Source organism: Narcine bancroftii, chromosome 8 (genome assembly GCF_036971445.1).
Source record: "Narcine bancroftii isolate sNarBan1 chromosome 8, sNarBan1.hap1, whole genome shotgun sequence".
NCBI classification, from domain to species: domain Eukaryota; kingdom Metazoa; phylum Chordata; class Chondrichthyes; order Torpediniformes; family Narcinidae; genus Narcine; species Narcine bancroftii.
In genome coordinates, this window is record NC_091476.1 from 103,177,972 (window position 1) to 103,195,181 (window position 17,210).

General features: G+C 45.9%; 1 protein-coding gene across 2 annotated transcripts in view; it reads left to right on the forward strand.

Moving 5' to 3' along the window:
* The first annotated feature begins 13,046 nt into the window (after window positions 1-13,046).
* LOC138741100 (ubiquitin carboxyl-terminal hydrolase 2-like) overlaps window positions 13,047-17,210 on the forward strand; it is a 180,773-nt gene continuing 176,609 nt past the window's right edge. Inside the window, exon 1 of one of the 2 annotated variants that reach the window (XM_069894654.1) lies at window positions 13,047-13,234. The gene's annotated coding sequence lies outside the window, so the exon portion shown is untranslated. Of the gene's footprint in view, window positions 13,235-15,314; window positions 15,338-17,210 lie in introns of those variants that run through there. The other variant, XM_069894660.1, reaches the window with a different exon arrangement.

A 17,210-nucleotide genomic window follows, 5' to 3' on the forward strand; every position in this document is an offset into this window, starting at 1 on the left:
AGACTCTCCGAGGGGTGGGAACACCCCTTGTCAAGAAGGAAGAACAGCCAGAGTCCGAGCAACGTCCCGGTCGGGGGAGGTGGAGAAGCTGCTACCAGCGCCCTGACAACCTACTACAAGTGTGCAGTTGTTGCCTCGCTTCGGCAGTTGGGACCAGTCCAAGCGTTGATAAGTATAGTTGGGAAGGGCTTGCATATTGTAGTGTGAAATCAGCTTTTGAATTAGTAATAAACATTTGTATAAACTGAACTGCTCTCGGTGTGTGTGTCTATTTTCTTTCGGTAGCTAAAACACTGTGACCAATCTAAAATGAACAAAATGAGAGGTATAAGTTTACCCAAGACAACTACAAAATTAAATTAAATATGACACTGAACCTCAAATGGAAGATTTTTTTATATTAATGGTGTGGTTCAGAGGTTTGAAGAAGGGGGATAGATAAGGATTTGGCACCACCCAGTGGCAATGAATACTATTGCAGATATTTTTTGTAAATAATCTGTGCGTTTAAAGTTAAATATCACAAGATGTTTGAAGTAATATTCTCAAACAAAATATGGTACTGAAACATGGAAGCAAATATGGGAAGGAGGCAAAATGTTTACATCCGATACCGCACAGATGGCAGTCTCTTCAATCTGAGGCGCCTGAAAGCTCACACCAAGACACAAGAGCAACTTGTCCGTGAACTACTCTTTGCAGACGATGCCGCTTTAGTTGCCCATTCAGAGCCAGCTCTCCAGCGCGTGATGTCCTGTTTTGCGGAAACTGCCAAAATGTTTGGCCTGGAAGTCAGCCTGAAGAAAACTGAGGTCCTCCATCAGCCAGCTCCCCACCATGACTACCAGCCCCCCCACATCTCCATCGGGCACACAGAACTCAAAATGGTCAACCAGTTTACCTACCTCGGCTGCACCATTTCATCTGATGCAAGGATCAACAACGAGATAGACAACAGACTCGCCAAGGCAAATAGTGCCTTTGGAAGACTACACAAAAGAGTGGAAAAACAACCACCTGAAGAAACAAAGATCAGTGTGTACAGAACCGTTGTCATACCCACGCTCCTGTTCGGCTCTGAATCATGGGTCCTCTACCGGCATCACCTACAGCTCCTAGAACGCTTCCATCAGTGCTGTCTCCGCTCCATCCTCAACATTCATTGGGGTGACTTCATCACCAACATCGAAGTACTCGAGCTGGCAGAGACCGCAAGCATCGAATCCACGCTGCTGAAGACCTATCTGCGCTGGGTGGGTCACTTCTCCAGAATAGAGGGCCATCACCTTCCCAAGATCGTGTTATATGGCGAGCTCTCCACGGGCCACCGAGACAGAGGTGCACCAAAGGAGAGGTACAAGGACTGCTTAAAGAAATCTCTTAGTGCCTGCCACATTGACCACCGCCAGTGGGCTGATATTGCCTCCAACCGTGCATCTTGGCGCCTCACAGTTCGGCGGGCAGCAACCTCCTTTGAAGAAGACCGCAGAGCCCACCTCACTGACAAAAGACAAAGGAGGAAAAACCCAACACCCAACCCCAACCAACCAATTTTCCCTTGCAACCGCTACAACCGTGCCTGCCTGTCCCGCATCGGACTTGTCAGTCACCAACGAGCCTGCAGCAGATGTGGACATACCCCTCCATAAATCTTAGTCCGCGAAGCCAAGCCAAAGAATCTGTGCATTTAAAGTTAAATATCGCAAGATATTTGAAGTAATATTCTCAAACAAAATATGGTACTGAAACATGGAAGCAAATATGGGAAGGAGGCAAAATGTTTGGTCACAGAGGGAAATTTTAAGGAAAATCAAAGGAGTGAAGGCAAGTGATGGCTACGGCAATGCCCATGAAAGCCCCCCCCCCCCCACCCCACCCTGGGACCAACCCTATAGAATATTTTAGAGCTGAGTTGCTTGGATGCAAAAAACACGATACAGGTACACGATCCTTTATCTGGACATCTAAAATCCAGAAAGCTCCAAAATCCGATAAGAGGTGGCCGAGGGACCAGCGGTCGGGGGAGGCAGCCGAGGGACTGGTGGTCAGGGGAGGCGGCCGGGGGAGACTGCCGGGCGGCCGAAGGACCGGCGGTCGGGGGAGACTGCCGAGGGACAGGTAGTTGGGGGAGGCAGCCGGGGGAGACTGCTGGGCAGCTGAGGGACCAGTGGCCAGGAGAGACTGCCGGGCAGGTCAGGGGAGACAGCTGAGGGACCGTGGTTGGGGGAGGCAGCTGGGCAGCTGAGGGAACGTGGTTGGGGGAGACAGCCAAGGAACTGTGGTTGGGGGAGACGGCTGGGCGACTGGAAGTGGGTGGGGGTGAATACAGCAGCACAATTCGGATGGGCTTTTCGAAATCCGGAAAAATTCCAAATTCAGAACACATTGTCCCCCAAGGGTTCCGGATAAAGGATCGTGTACCTGTACAATTGTTGGATCAATGCAGACCCCCGATGTCCGAGAGTCTTGAACTGGAACAGAAGAAATATCATGGAGAAAATTACACTGGACAGCAAACTTTTTCAAAAGGTTTGCTTCCTGAAAAAGAAATTGATTATGATAGACAACTTCAAGCTGAACACAAAGATAATTTCACATTTGCTGTATCACGTAGGAAGTTGGAGAAACATTAAATTAACTTTTATTGAATTTAGAAAGTTTAATCATATAATTATGCTGTCAAAGACCTAAAAATGTTTTGCAACTGATTATTGTGTATACTCAGAAGCCTCTCGTGTCAGTGTCCAACAATAGTCGTCCAGCATTAATGGATTCCATTTGCCCTGATAGCGTTTTTCCATGATCACAATGTCCTGGTGAAACCTTTCACCGTGCTCATCACTGATGGCACCAAGATCAGCAGGGAAGACATCCAAGTGCAAATGCATAAAATGAATTTTCAATGAATTGTTGTGCTTCATGGTTTTGTCTGCTTGATGTAGACTTAAAGTGTGACAGGAAAAAATCTTCATTGTCCAGTGTTATAGAGATAGAGAGGACATCATATTAGAATCAGAAGACACAGGGAAGAATGACAAAACCAAGGTGTATTCATACATCAAGTACAAGGTGATGGGATGAGAGGATTGAAATAAGTTAAGGTAGCAGAATTTTGGATGATCTCAGGTTTATGGAAGGTGGAATGAGTGAGACCAGACAACAGAACACTGGAAAATTCAAATGGAGAGATAATGAAACAAATATGAGGATCTCACCAGCAGGTGTTCTAAGATTGTTACATTCCCAATGGTGGCTCAAATATGTCATCCCCAACTCATGTTTGGGGCACTAAGGTTGGTTCAAACATGTCGCTCAAAACTCAACTGAGAACACTCATATTTCAAACAATCTATTTCAGCCTCAGGTTCGTAGAGAGTGGGATGGCTGAGGGATCTAATTTCTACTGGAGACCAAAAATATTGTTCACAATCTTCCCTCTATCCTGCTGGAAAAAAAATTTCTGTTCAGCTAGTGCAATGAGCAAATGGCAGAGGGAGTCTTTTATAAAATTGCGAGAGAAATATTTAAGGGAGAAACAGAAAAGTTAATTGTTTGAAAGAGGAATAATGGCTATTTCTCTCACTTGGTCAGTAAAAAAATCAGGATCACCTTGTTGGGTGATGAAGGAGTGATGCTGTAGAAGGATAAGTGTTTTCACTGGGGTTCAAGGATGAAGACTGATAGGTGAGTATGATGTGGGACAGCTGGTTTTTGTCATGCCCATACAAAATATAACTTGTGTGCTTGACAATAGCCATATTTACAACTATTGCATGGGCTTTAAATATCAAGTGTAATGAAGGAAAGAATTTGGAAAGTCAAGATGAGCGATAGTAGTTTCAAAGGGGCAGTGGACGAATGAGAACAGATTTGAAGCAGAAAGATGAAAGAGAGAAAACCAGGCCCATGGAGGCTGAAAGAAGAGCTGGGAAACCATAATTTTGGAGGGAATAGGGTCAAATGGAAGTAGGTGACCTTCACAGACAAGATGAATGGAGTGAGTCCATGAGGAGAGCTTTAGAAGATGTGTGGCTTGCTGGGCCAGGGAAAGGCAGGAAAGCAGACGACCCATGTGATCTGACAGACTCAGTCGTAGTGACAAAGTAGTCCATCAGCTCTTTATCTGTTACTGCAGGTGAGGATGCAGGAAGCCAGGGAGAATGGTTTCTGTTCAATAAAAAAACACCCTGGGTCAGTTTTGCATTCCATATTATCTTAAAAAAGTGAAAAGTTTGGCAGAAGGTTGGAGAAGGAGAGGAAAGGAGGGACGGGAGGAGTGCAGGGCAACAGGCAAGAGGTTATGGGGGCCATGGGTGGGAGGGCAGAAGACAAAAATGCTGAGAAGTGATGGGGGAAGGGTTAGCTAAATGAACTAAATAGATGAAACAACTAAATCTGTATCCAACATAAAATCATGTCGGATAGGGCCGCTTCATTGCACTGGGCTTCTCAGCTCATGAAGTGCACATTGCAGTGTGGTTAACTGTGATGAAGGTTTCTCCCACCGTGCCTTTCAAGAGTTCTAGAACTTCCACCCTCCTTTTGGGCAAAAAATATTTTCACATCTCACCTCTAATCCACCCACCATTTTGTAAACTATGCCCTCTTTATGATTCCTTAGCTAAATGTAAATAGGATCTTCCTTTCAGAATCTATCAAGTTCTGTTATATTAGACTCCTTAATTAAATATCCTCTTAGCTTTCTCAGCTTCAATGCAAACTACTTTCCTCAATTCTAAAATTTTGCAGCTTTGGCAAACATCCTCAAAAGTCTCTGCATTCTTTCCTATACAATCACATTGTGCTTGTAATTTGGTGACCAGAACTGCACATAATCTATGTGCTTTGTTGTTCTTGTATATAGTTCTCATTTAACCTCTGAGCACTTTTAGTGTGATCAATGACCATAGACATGAAGCAAGGGGTTAAAGGCTTTATTAATCAGAAAACACAGGCATGCCTCAGCATGCTGCTGGCTCATGTCCAAGGCAGGTGTGAAGGAGGAGACTAGGGCTCTCAGCCTTTATTGGAGATCTTATGGGGAGGGGCTACAGGTACAGAAGGCAGGCCAGCCTACCCAGCCCAGAGAGGACATGTCAGGACATGCCCGCAGTAGCATGTTCCACCACATTCATCTCTCCTTTTTTTTGAATGAAGACTGATGGGGTGATGCGGGGCAATATCCATCAGCACGGATCTTGTAGTCCATACAATTCAAAGGTTCAGCTGCTCTGGCGGTTTTATTTGGTGCTGAGATCTCTGAAGTACTGCTGCCTGTATCATTGGTGCCAACGGAACAGTGGCTTGTTCGACCGGTTGGATGTTGGAGGGCTGAACAATGACTGTGCGTACTGGATCAGTTGGGGGTTGAAAATTTGTAACAGTTGGGGGGATCACTCAAGTGGGGGGGAAAACACTTGGGGGGCTGTGTTGGAGGTGGGATCACTACGTCATTTGCCAACTGGTCGCTGCCTGGGGATATTGGGTGCATCTCCTGTGCTGGGCCCCCACTCGCACCAGTCCTGGATGGACACTGTATCGTCCTATCCATCCAAGTACCTTACCAGTGCATACTAGAGTTTTGCATGCATTTCCTCAACCAGTGGATCAGCCTTGTACATTCCATCATGCTTCCATAGCCCTGGAGTTGTCACCCAGACTGGCTCTGTGGTTCCCAATGCCGATCTAGGGAAGAAGAGCAATTTTTCATGTGGGGTTGCATTAGTTGCAGTACAAAGTAGGGACCTGGTGGCATGCATCGCTTCTGGAAGGACCTCTTGCCATGGGGATATGGGCATCCCTTTCAGCTTGAGGGCCAAAAGGAATCCTTTCCAGATTGTACCATTCTCCCTCTCCATCTCTCCGTTCCTGTGGGGGTTGTATCTGGTGGTTTTGCTCGTATCTATGACCCTGGAAAGGAAGTATTGAAGCAACTCCTCACTCATGAAGGCAGATCCTTGGTCGCTATGAACATAATCAGGGTATCCAATCAGAGTGAATACTGTGTGGAGTGCTTTACTGACCATGAATGTGGTCATGTTGGGGCAGGGGAGAGTGAATGGGAAACGTGAGTACTCGTCCACGTTGCTCAAGATGTAGATGTTCCAATTCGTGGATGGGTGGGGCCCATTGAAGTCCATGCTGAGACGTTCGAAAGGGTGAGTGGCCTTGATAAGCTGGGCACTCTCCGGTCTGGAAAACTGCAACTTGCATTCCGCACAGACTGGGCAATTGCAAGTCAGCTCCCTGGCTTCCTCCACTGAGTAGGGGAGGTTACAGGCCCTCACAAGATGGTAGAGGCTTGTGACCCTGGGGTCACCAGAGGCTATCATGGAGGGCCTGGAGGCCATCATCTTGCACCCTGGCTCATTGAACTCACCCGGCTGGTACAAGATCTCATAATTGTAGGTGGACAGCTCAATTTTCCACCTCATGATCTTGTCATTTTTGATTTTACCCCTCTGTTTATTGTTAAACATAAAGTGATGGCTCTCTGGTCTGTCAGCAGGGTGAATGGTCTGCCACCAAAGTAGTGCCTCCAGTCATGCACACCCTCCACTATAACTTGTGCCTCCTTCTTGATGGTGGAGTGCCTGCATTCGTGGCCTTGGAGGGTGTGGGAAAAAAATGCCACTGGCCTGCTTGATTGGTTCAAATGTGGCGGCCTGAGCGAAGTCGGAGGCATTACCTTCCACTTGGAGCAGGACGGATTCATCAATGGCATGCATCCCCGACTTGGCAATATCATTCTTGATGCCCTCAAAAGCCTTGCGGACCTCTGCTGATGGGGAAAAGGTAGTGGCTTTCACCAGGGTTGAGCCTTGTCTTCATAGTTGAGGATCCATTGGGCATTATATGAGAAGAACCCAGGCACCTTTTTAAAACCTTGGGGTTCCATGGCAAAGGTAATTCCAGAAGGGGCCACATGCCCTTAGGGTTCACCATGCATTCCAGGATTGTCATCTGACTGTACACATACAACCTGACAAAATAATGTCCTCAATTCCTCGATACAAACATGCAGACATACAGCCAGGCATAACACACATACAGACAGATAATGCATATGCAGGATTCATATTTATATATGCAAAGAAAGAAACAAACAAATAAGCAGACAAAAATAAATGAATAAATAAACGGGCGGACAGATAAACAGATAAATAAATAGAATGGGCTGGGAAATTGTAATTGTACTTGGGGAGATTATAGAATGAAAGGAAGACAGGGAGAAGTGATCTCCCTTTATTGGTCCTTTCCCAGGATGTGGAATATAGTCCTAATTGCTCTTGGGAAGGTGTTGATAAAAGTCCTTTCTCAAATTACTGCACTTCTTTTGTTCCTGGCTCTTCCATATTTTAATGTGGTGATTTTACAAGTCAAGTGACAGCCTATAACTTGCTGTGTTAACATGTGCCTGTTGGTCAGATCCATCCAGTGGTATTAGATGCAAGCTTGAGGGATGCTCTGAGGTCAGTCTGAGCAAGACACCTGGAGAGGGGTAAATGTGTTGACTGGTGGGTAAGGTGCCACTCAAATAGGGTGCTTTCATGGTTATTCTCTCAACCTGCCATCTGTGGTCCAATGGTTATCCTTGGGTTTGTTGTAGGTGACCTGTGATGATTTGTCAAAGACAAATATACAAGTAATATGTAAAAAAAAAAGTCATAAATCTGAGATAAAAATTCCCTCACAAAATGTTTTCCCCAAAACAAGAATCCTATTAGTAGTCCAGAGTTGGGGCAGGGTTGTTGAGTGAGAACTCCCACAGCAGGTCCCAAGAAGAGTAGTCGGGATGAGGTTTGGTCATTGAGTTGTGGGTCTGAGCAAACAACCATCCACATAGGTGGCTTCTCCACATGAGTTGTGGGCTGCTCTTCCATCTCCACCAACCACTCACCATATTGCAGCAACCACAGGAGAAGCAAGATCTGTCCTTATAACTCTTCCTTTTTCAAATTCCAAAAACTCAAACAGACCTTTCAAGTGGAGCAGGGATTCACTTGTACTTCTAGTCAAGAGCAGCCTTTCTCAACCCTTTTTTGACTAAGAACCCCTTAGGACTTTGGTCAAAGTTTATGGGCAAGTTTAGTTTAGTTGGTTTCTTCCATTCTTCCCTCCTAGAATTTTTTTAATGATTTCAGTCTGTGGCTGTGGCTCAGTGGGGGTGTGGGTTGGGTGGGGGGGATCCATATGCCCCCTGTTGAGAATGGTTGCTCTAGTGTCCTGCCTTTGGCCTTTACAATGTGGTCTCTTTTGTATTGGAGAACCAAAGATAGACCAGGTAACCACTCTACAGAGCATCTACATTTTACTCAAGCCCAAAATGTTGGTTATGTATCTTTATCTTTGTTCTATAAAGTTCACTGTTTGACCTGCTGGGTTTCTCCTTTACTCTGGTATTGAATGCATAGGAGCAATCCTGACTTGGGTACCATTTTAAATCTCCACCCCATTCCCACTCTACCCTATCTGTCCTGGGGCCCCTAAATGTTACAATGCATCCTGTGCAAGCTTGAAGAAAAAACACAATCCTGGAGAAACTTAGCAGTTAAGTATCAAGGGCTCAAACCCGAAACGTTGGTTATGTATCTTTATATTTATATTTATATTTATATTGGTTATGTATCTCGCTTGACGTCCTGTTTTGTGGAAATTGCCAAAATGTTTGGCCTGGAAGTCAGCCTGAAGAAAACTGAGGTCCTCCATCAGCCAGCTCCCCACCATGACTACCAGCCCCCCAACATCTCCATCGGGCACACAAAACTCAAAACGGTCAACCAGTTTACCTATCTCGACAACGAGACTCGCCAAGGCAAATCTTTGGCTTGGCTTCGCGGACGAAGATTTATGGAGGGGGTAAAAAGTCCACGTCAGCTGCAGGCTCGTTTGTGGCTGACAAGTCCGATGCGGGACAGGCAGACACGATTGCAGCGGTTGCAAGGGAAAATTGGTTGGTTGGGGTTGGGTGTTGGGTTTTTCCTCCTTTGCCTTTTATCAGTGAGGTGGGCTCTGCGGTCTTCTTCAAAGGAGGTTGCTGCCCGCCAAACTGTGAGGCGCCAAGATGCACGGTTTGAGGCGTTATCAGCCCACTGGCGGTGGTCAATGTGGCAGGCACCAAGAGATTTCTTTAGGCAGTCCTTGTACCTTTTCTTTGGTGCACCTCTGTCACGGTGGCCAGTGGAGAGCTCGCCATATAACAGGATCTTGGGAAGGCGATGGTCCTCCATTCTGGAGACGTGACCCATCCAGCGCAGCTGGATCTTCAGCAGCGTGGACTCGATGCTGTCGACCTCTGCCATCTCGAGTACTTCGACGTTAGGGGTGTAAGCGCTCCAATGGATGTTGAGGATGGAGCGGAGACAACGCTGGTGGAAGCGTTCTAGGAGCCGTAGGTGGTGCCGGTAGAGGACCCATGATTCGGAGCCGAACAGGAGTGTGGGTATGACAACGGCTCTGTATACGCTAATCTTTGTGAGGTTTTTCAGTTGGTTGTTTTTCCAGACTCTTTTGTGTAGTCTTCCAAAGGCGCTATTTGCCTTGGCGAGTCTGTTGTAGCGCCTTTGGAAGACTACACAAAAGAGTCTGGAAAAACAACCAACTGAAAAACCTCACAAAGATTAGCGTATACAGAGCCGTTGTCATACCCACACTCCTGTTCGGCTCCGAATCATGGGTCCTCTACCGGCACCACCTACGGCTCCTTGAACGCTTCCACCAGCGTTGTGTCCGCTCCATCCTCAACATTCATTGGAGCGACTTCATCCCTAACATCGAAGAACTCGAGATGGCAGAGGCCGACAGCTTCAAATCCACGCTGCTGAAGATCCAACTGCGCTGGGTAGGTCACGTCTCCAGAATGGAGGACCATCGCCTTCCCAATATCGTGTTATATGGCGAGCTCTCCACTGGCCACCGTGACAGAAGTGCACCAAAGAAGAGGTACAAGGACTGCCTAAAGAAATGTCTTGGTGCCTGCCACATTGACCATCGCCAGTGGGCTGATATCGCTTCAAACTGTGCATCTTGGCGCCTCACAGTTTGGCGGGCAGCAACCTCCTTTGAAGAAGACTGCAGAGCCCACCTCACTGACAAAAGACAAAGGAGGAAAAACCCAACACCCAACCCAACCAACCAATTTTCCCTTGCATCCGCTGCAACCGTGTCTGCCTGTCCCGCATCGGACTTGTCAGCCAGAAACGAGTCTGCAGCTGACGTGGACATTACCCCTCCATAAATCTTCATCCGCGAAGCCAAGCCAAAGAAGAAGAAAATAAAGCACACAGTTTGACTTGCTGAGTTTCTCCAGCATTGTGTTTTTACTTCAACCACGGTGTCTGCAGAATTTCTGTCTGGACATATTGCAGCCCTCTGCACTCAATATCAAATTCTTTAACTTCAGGTAACACATTTTCTCTGCTTGAATCAGAACTGACCTTTTCTACTGTGTCTATAATATTGGCCCAATGAGCACCTTCCAACAAACAGTTCTCTCTTTCCCAGAATGGAGAGGATGTCAGCTGGTTGTCTTTCACGGATGCTGCCTGACCTGCTGAGTGTTTCCAGCATTTTCTGTTTTAATTTCAGATTTCCAAACTCTAGAGGTTTTGTTTCATGATCATGTGTAAATCCAGGTTCACACCACTCTGTTTTGGGCTTGGCGTGACGTGCAACCTCAGTGTCCCTGCATCAGAACTAAGGGTACAGATTTGCGTTCACAGCCATTCCTTGAATTGTTTTTGGAAACGTTCATTAATCATTCTGTCTCAGTTCCTCCACTGTTTATTTGCAGCGTCCATCCCTAGACACACCAACTCAGGCTAACATTAATTAACTGAACAAAGGCCAGTTGTGAATCCTGACATTTTTCCAATGTATTTTTCCCCTGCAAAGTGCAACTTTTTCCTAATGTGAGAAACAGAAGTACCTTCACAGAATTTGCTCGAGACAAAAATTGAGAACAAAGAACATTTATTATACAACAATGCAAAGTTGGGTGCTTTCCCTTACCCTGGGAATACACACATACACTGGGGCTCACCCAACTTTTATACAGTTGATTTCAGTATAGAAGTACCCTCCCCCCTTACATTCTTCTGCCTCCTGGATGAGTTTGGCATTAGGCAATCCTGTCTGCCTATGTGTGCTGTTTCTGTGAACTTGGAGGACCAGGGGGTATCCTGTCGTGTCCCGTCCTATCATGTCATTGTCCTTATTGACCTTATTCACAAACCTGCCTTTGTTCTAATTCACACCTTCCCGACTCTCAGGGCTACAACCTTCTTATATGCAGAACTTGCTAATTCTGTCTAAGGCTAGAAGACCCTTATCTTATCCAAACTAACTTTACTTTCTACATTCTATTATCTATTATCTTCTTCTTTGGCTTGGCTTCGCGGAGGAAGATTTATGGAGGGGGTAAAAAGTCCACGTCAGCTGCAGGCTCGTTTGTGGCTGACAAGTCCGATGCGGGACAGGCAGACACGGTTGCAGCGGTTGCAGGGGAAAATTGGTTGGTTGGGGTTGGGTGTTGGGTTTTTCCTCCTTTGCCTTTTGTCAGTGAGGTGGATTATCCTTATCTTATTCATACTGGTTTTATTTATTACACATATATCTATACTAAGTTTCCTCATCTTCATATTTTTATATCAGTTTTACTTATCTCTCACACTAAGTTAAAAACATTCAAAGTACTGTATAATTTAGCACTCTTTGTACTCACCAAACACATTAAGATTAATGTTTGTCAGTTGGTAAAACACAGAATTCTGTGGACACTGTAGTTGAAGTAAAAGCACACAATGCTGGAGAGACTCAACTGGTCAAACAGTGTCCTTTATGTAGCAGGGGCAGAGATACACAACTGACATTTCAGGGATTGAGCCCTTTATCAAAGTGTGAGAAAATGCTGGTGAGCATTGGAATAAAAGAGTTGGAGGTGGAAGGGGGTCGCAGGGCAGGAGATGATAGGTGGAGAGGGGAGGGAGGGAGCAGTGATGGGTGGGGGAGGAGAAGGCAGGGCTGTGTAGATGAAAGAACTAGAAAGGCAGGAAATGGGGGAGGTGGAAGAAAAGGTAAACAGTTTTAGTGGAAAGTTGGCTGGAGGGTGCCCAGGAGGTGTTGTTCCTCCAATCTGTGGGTGGTTGGGGTGGAACAGTACAAAAGGCTGTGGACAGACATGTGAATGCATGAGGGTGACCCAGAATTGAAGGGGTTGGCCATTGGGAGGTTGCTGTGGTTGTGGATCGAGTGCAGGTGCTGAGCAATCTCCCAGTCTGTGACTGGTCTCTCTGATGTAGAGAATGCCACAAAGGGATCATTGGATGCAACCAAAATAGAATCCCCCTCATCCTCACCTACCACCCTGCCAGCCTCCGCATCCAACACATAACCATCCGCCAGAATTTGTGGCACTTACTACAGAATCCCACCACTAGACACATCTTTCCCACTCATCCTCCCTTGGCCTTCCACAGGGACCACTCCCTCTGTGATTCCCTCGTGCATGCATCCCTCCCCATCCATTGCACCTCCGGCACCTTCCCCTGTGTCCACAGGAGGTGCAACATGCGCCCACACCTTCTCCCTCACCATGGTCCGACGACCCAAACAAGCTTTCCATGTTCAGTAACGCTTCACTTGTACATCCAGAGGACTGAGACCCAATTGTGACTGAAATATTTTGCTTGAGAAAAATGGTCATTGGCCCATTTCCTTTGGAAGTGCACATAAACGAGTCAATGAGTTACAAATAAAACAGTGGTTTTCAACCTTTTTCTTTTCATCCACATCCCACCTTAAGCAATTCCTTACTAATCACAGAACACCTATGACATAGGGAATATATGAGTGGAAAGAAGAAGGTTGGGAATCTCTAATCTAGAAGTTGCTTCTTATCTGCAGACTTCGCTGGACCCTCTGGCAGTTGCCTGTGTGAGTGAATGCCGCTATGTCCGGACGCCTCCAGTGGGCGGCGGTGTCCGCGGAGTATTCGTTTCTCATCGCTGCCGCTCTCCTTCGCCGCAAAGTTGTAGCCGTTGCCCGGAGACGGGAGGGCGAAGCCAATGACGGCTGGAGATTGGTTGATTGGCGTCTCTTTTGGCCAATTGCACCTTTGAGGGCGGGCCGCAGGAGAGTCATGGTTGAATTAACCACTTATTTTTGTGGCAGTGAAAAGAAATGGGAACATTATAGCAGCCGGGCGCAGCGACAGCGAGCGGCGGACCCAGTGCAGGTACAAGGCAGGCGAGTCTGGGCCCAGGTACAACTGGAGGTGGACTCAACTCGAAACTCGGGGCCCGGGCCCAACCGAGATGAGAAGGAGGGTTGACCGGGGCGGGGGGGACAGAGAGGGAAGCGGGGTGTGTGCCCAAGAGTGGGGACAAGGGGCGGACTAAGTGTGGTGGCACAAGGAGAGGGTGCTTGGTGTTGGGTTCAAACGGGGTGAGTGTAAAATGGGGTGGGTTATTCGGCTTTTCCAGCCTGCCCTGCCACACAGTAGATTCAGTGGCCGATCCTATATAGTCTCATGCACTGCCCTATATATCCTTTAATTTCCCCAACCCATGGAACAGGACGGTTGGGTACAAAGTGAAGATCATGAGATGTCCAGAGTTGGTTTCAGAGAAGGAACAGAATAGCAGGACGCTAGCTAGAGGCAGAGTAAGCTTAATATTTTGGTTAGCATTTGGTTACCCTGTTCCATAAGCATGTCGCCCAAGTGATAACTCGTTTGCCTAATCAAATCTGGAAGATCGTGTATTTTACCATGGTTGCAATGGTTAACCAGATCTGCTATGTTTGTCCACGCTTTCCATAAAGTAATACATGATGCCTTTGGGTAGGCTGACAGCTTCCTGATGTACAGACATTGATTTCAATTATATGACTCAAAATTCTTTTATTGTAATGTAATAAAACAGATATAATACACAAAATTGCATTTAGTCTGCTATAAGGCAGACAAAAATTTGCCCTGTGCCCCTTACAATCAGAGAAAATGAAGCAAAGGATAGTCCCTTCAGAGTCACTGAGTGTCTGTGGATTCGCTTCCAGTGCAGTCGGCAACTACACAAGAGTTCAGTCCAAACCATCAGCATCCCTAGCTCCATATCCAAACCTCTGACATGTTTAGGAAGATTTCTGCCCTCTGCGCCCTCTTGCATCCAATTCCGATACCTAGTACCCTTTCAGGCAATCGCCAACAGTCCACAGCATACTGTGAGTCCTTGTGTTGCCTGCGTGGGTTCCTTACCTCAAGTTACAAACAGCCTTCTGCCTATGTGTCCTTAGCTGCAAAATTTCTCACTGGTCTGCCGTCTGTGTCACCATCCCGTAGAGCTGTCTCCATTGGTCCTCAATCTCAAACACCGGTGTTCTCCCTGTTTTCTGGTGCCCTGCGCCAGTTCTCTGCTGCTTCGGAATCTGCAACCACTCAAGGCCTCTGCCAGAACAGGCATTGCCATCTTGGGCCCAGCATCCATGGTCAAAGAATTTTAAAATAAACCATTCGGCTTCTTTAATAAGCTGTTTCAAGCTATTACGGATTCATCGGTAGTTGGATTGGGTAGTAGAACCATGTGGAGGAGGGCTGTGACTTCACTCCCCACTTTTCACGGGTATGCACCAGTGGCAGTGCTGCAGTTGTGGAGCCAAAAAATTTTTAAGCTACCACATGGCTTTAATTTGCTGCAATGGGGAGTGTCTGGGGTGGGGGTGGGGATTCTATTTGTTGCTTTTTGAGTGCTTTAGTATTTTGTGGACTGGAATCCTTGTAGCAGGTGTCTTCTGTGTTTGCTGAATTTGCCTTACTATTCTTTTTTTGAATCTGATAAAATGGTGTTTTGATGATTTCAGAAAGCTAGCTCATCTCCCCAAGAGATCATAATTAAAACCAACAGTACATTCCATTGAATCTGTTGAGAGTATTGATTTATTTTCATTTCAAGATTTATTAACAGAAGTGAAATACCACAAAAGCTGGCTATCTGAAATAAAATCTGAAAACACTAAATATTCAGTGCAGAGGAAATACGTGTGTCGAGAGAAAGTCAACTGAAGAAGAATCATTGACCTGAAATGTACGTTCTTTTTCTTATACCATCAATGTAAGCTGATCTGAGAATTGGCAGCATTTTTTGATACACAGAACAGTAAAGCACAGGAACAAGCCCTTCAGCTTAAATGTCTATGTTGAACAAGGTGCCCAATAAACATTGCTCTGAATCAATTTATTGTCATGAACATGTCACAAAATTCATTGTTTTGCGGCAACATAACAGTGCAAACATTTCTAAATAAAGAAAATAATGCATGAAAAAGAGAAAATCAAAGTAAGGTAGTAAATTTGCTGTTTGCATTTATTGAATGTCTCTCTCATCCCTGCATATTCATGTTTATCCAGAAACCTCTTAGAAGTTACTATTGTATCAGCCTTCAGCACTATTCCTCGCAATCTATTCCAGACACCTACAACTCTGGAGAGGCACTTTCAGGTGGCCAATTGCCCCGCATGTAAAGCTGCATTTTTAGGCAATATGCGGCTGTTTTGAGGCCACCTGAATGTGCAGGAGGCGCTCTTGAGGCGAGCTACGTAACCCTGCTCCGAGAGGGATAATCAGCTCAGCTCAGTGGCTCCCCCAGCCACCTGAATGCAGCTGGCTGAAAGAGGATGTTAAAGGGTCAGGCTGCTGATCATAGCTGACACTTGCAGGAGCCGGAGTGTGCTCAGAGCCACATCCTGTGCAGCTGTGTCCTTCAGGTGGCCAGCGTTGCGTTTTAAATGCTGCCACCTGAACGGCAATTTAAAGGACCGCTTCTGCTTCTTCAGGCGCATTCTTAGCGGAGAATGCGCCTGAAAAAGCCTTAGGCAAAAAATAAAAATAAAACTTGCTCTGCAAGCCTCCTTTAAACTCTACCCCCTGGCCCCCCAACACCTTAAATGCATGTCCTCTATTCGGCTACATTTTTGCCCTGGGACAAAGATTCTGATTACTTACCCTCTCCATGTCTCTGATAATTTTATAAATTTCAATCTACTGCCTCTGACTCTGCAGGGATATGTCTAATCTTTCTTTTCATTGATGCCATTTCTTCTTTGGCTTGGCTTCGCGGACAAAGATTTATGGAGGGGTAAATGTCCACGTCAGCTGCAGGCTCGTTTGTGGCTGACAAGTCCGATGCGGGACAGGCAGGCACAGTTGCAGGGGAAAATTTGTTGGTTGGGGTTGGGTGTTGGGTTTTTCCTCCTTTGTCTTTTGTCAGTGAGGTGGGCTCTGCGGTCTTCTTCAAAGGAGGTTGCTGCCCGCCGAACTGTGAGGCGCCAAGATGCATGGTTGGAGGCGATATCAGCCCACTGGTGGTGGTCAATGTGGCAGGCACTAAAGAGATTTCTTTAGGCAGTCCTTGTACCTCTTCTTTGGTGCACCTCTGACACGATGACCAGTGGAGAGCTCGCCATATAACACGATCTTGGGAAGGCGATGGTCTGTTAAATCCTGTTAAATCTCTTCCTTATCCTTTCCCAAGCCTCCACAACACACCGGTAATAGGGTGATAAGAGTTGGACACAATACTCCAAGTGTGGCTTCTCCTAAGTTTTATAATAGTTGCAATGTGACTTTTATACTCAATGGTTTCACCATATGGTGTCTTTACCAACTTATCTACTTATATGGCCACTTCCAAGTTTCTATAGACCTGAATCTCCAGATCTCTTTCCAAAGCAATGTTTTTAAGAGTCCTGGCATAACTGTAGACCAGGGGTCTCAAACTCAATTTACCCGGGGGCCGCTGGAGGTAGAGTCTGGGTGAGGCTGGGCCGCATCAGGTTTTCCACAAGAAAAGCTCTTACAAAAACATTCCAATGTTATCAAATGTCTTTATTTTTATTTTTTAACACAAAATAAGATGAAAAAATAAATAAATTAACAATTCATAAGAAAAAAAATAAAATCAATCAGTAATAAATAAATAAAATGAAAATAATAATAATGAAAATAATAATACTACAGCAGATATAGAAGACTGAAGAAACCACATATAGTTGCTGACTGGAGAAATGTAATTATTATTATTCAGATTAAAATGTCTGTATTAACAGTTCTTTAACCTTTAACTTTCTGAACATGAATGGAACATTGAACATAAACTGTTATGAACATGTCTTCTTCTGCCTACTTCTTACTGCTAGAGACCTGGCAGCGCTTCCT